This window comes from Montipora capricornis, chromosome 5, assembly GCF_036669925.1.
Source record: "Montipora capricornis isolate CH-2021 chromosome 5, ASM3666992v2, whole genome shotgun sequence".
Lineage (NCBI taxonomy): Eukaryota > Metazoa > Cnidaria > Anthozoa > Scleractinia > Acroporidae > Montipora > Montipora capricornis.
Genome location: NC_090887.1, coordinates 2,249,894 through 2,252,393, shown reverse-complemented (window position 1 = coordinate 2,252,393; position 2,500 = coordinate 2,249,894). Strand labels below are relative to the sequence as shown.

General features: G+C 39.0%; 1 protein-coding gene across 1 annotated transcript in view; it reads left to right on the top strand.

The window, feature by feature from the left end:
* Positions 1 to 2,500, top strand: part of LOC138049066 (rhamnosyl O-methyltransferase-like) — a 13,203-nt gene that overhangs the window by 206 nt on the left and 10,497 nt on the right. The window lies entirely within an intron of this gene.

The following is a 2,500-nucleotide window of genomic DNA, read 5'->3' as shown; positions in this document are numbered from 1 at the left end:
AGTGGATTTGAATATGGGGGATACCGAGCAGAGATAAATATATACCACTTCCGTCGACACTAAAAGGTTAATAATATCTTGTCTTAGTGCATACCACATAAGTTGAATAATCAGCCGAATTTGCGTCCTCTGTAACCGAAGCTTAACGGGATCGGAGAAGCCGTTGGAGGTGGGTAGAGAGAAGCTACGACGTACATGAAATATCCACCACCAGCCACGGGTGTTACGAAAACGAAGACCCTCGGAAACAACCCCGCGGACACATTCGCGCTTAAAGTTTTCCGAATAAAAAGATCAATATTTTGAAATATGTGAAATTAAAGCAACAGTCACTGAAATTGATGTAAAATGTAATTTTAATGACCTACAAATAAATGCAAATCAGGGAGAATGATAAATATAGTGACCGAGCTCTTAGAGGGGACACTAAAAACAAGATATTTCAAACGCCTTTTAATCTAGCCGTACGACCCCACCTTAATATTTCAGGATAGTGAAATCTGTCCGACAGGTTTTTCGCAAATGGCAAAAACGTCTATTTTCGTCCATTTTGATAATAATCGTTTAACCGTGACTAAGGACTGCAATGCCGTGTAAGGATCTTTGCATTACGTTGGATCATAGTTAGTAGAGGTTGGATCAACATAAGCATTTTAGGTCAGATCAACAACATTCACGACGGCAGTCTCTTCAAAATGGAACTACGGTCGGCCAAACCCAGCATGATTGGCGCTCAAACTAGAAAGCAGACGCAAAGAGCTGTTTCGGGCTTGTTGGCCCTCGTCATTGCGACGCAGCTGAAACACAATGAGCAACACATGAGAAAGGTGAAACGTCTCTGAGGCTACAATTGTAGTCTTTAAGATCGGATTACGCAAAGACGACGTTACAGACAATTGCGATAGATGGCCAAAGGCCAACCTTCAACTGATCATGCCAGTACCAATTGGACCGATGGCTCAATGGAGCAATCAGTCAATAAGGCTTGGATTTTCAGGATTTTATTGAAAACAATAATGTGGTAATCTGAAGCTGCAATTGCAAAATTAAAGAATATTGGAAACAAATCCCTTTCTAACGAAAAAGCCAGAAAAAGGTTACGAAGTCAAAAGTACTTACATTTGTCCAGCCTTGTCAGGTACATAGTGAGTGAGTGAGTGAAGTCTTTATTTATCGAGGGTAGCTCAAAATAGCATCTAAATGCTAATAAACTAGAGGCCCTCATTACAAGATCAAAATAGTTAAAATAGGTAAAAATCAGAGCTTATGATAAAATTAGCAAAATGTAATAAAACTATGAAACAATTATTAGCATGCAGCACAGTGACCCACAATACTTATATAGAGAAATGATTTAAAGATTGCTGATCTTTAAAAATCCTATTCCAAAGAGAATTTTTGAAAGTCTCGAGAGTCTCTGCTTTCCTCATTTGAAGAGGTAGCTTATTCCATTCCCGACAAGCAGTCACAGTAAATGTTCTACCACCTTCTGTATTTCGATTAACTCGAGGGCAGGCTATATTAAATTTAGCATATCTAGTTTGCCGTGAATGAGTCTCACCGGTAAGTACTAATAAGTTAGTAAGATAACGAGGCACGCGACCTTGCAAACGCTTGTATATGATACAACACTTGGCTAATTTAGCATTCTCGAAGAAAGGTATCCATTTGAGTTTGTTAAATAACTGAACAGAGGGTGCATAACTGTCAGCACCAATGACAATTCTCGCTGCTCTCTTTTGTAGCTTTAAAACACGATCTAGACAATGTTTATCACAGTTTGACCAGATAACACTTACGTAATCCATTACTGGTCTAATAATAGCATTATAAAAGAGAACTCTATGCTTAATTTGCAGACAATGTCTAATCTTTTTTAAAATTCCGATACGCTGAGATAGTTTCTTGCATAACTTATCAACATGCGAATGAAATGTTAATTCCTTATCAATTTCCAAACCTAGGAGCTTTGCACATTGTACGTTTTCAAGTTGCGATCCATTAACAGAAGCAATAATGTTAGGGTTAGGGTTACATACGTAGATTAGAGTCCAGTCCGTTGCGATTTCGGCAACGCAACACCATTAATTGAGAAAGAAACTTTGGAATGGCCAATACCATCCTCCTCCTTCAGATAAAAAGTTGCAAATAGACCGGAACACCAAGAGATCAACCGCGGCAAAAAATAATAATAAACATTTAACACTAAAGACCGCAACTGATGTCGTGTGACGACCAGGGCCAACAAGCCCGAAACAGCTGTCTGCGTCTGCTTTCTAGTTTAAGCGCTGATGAAGATAGGATTGGCCGACCGTAGTTCAGACTATTTTGAAGAAAATGCCTTCCTGAACGTTGTTTGATCTGTCCTAACAGTGGTGTCTTTTTAATATGCTTATCAATGTCTGTGTTGATCCAACGTAATGCATAGATCATAACACGTCTTTAGTGTTAACCGTCCAACTGTTCCTGGAACAATTGCCTGAGCAGGATTACGAAAAAC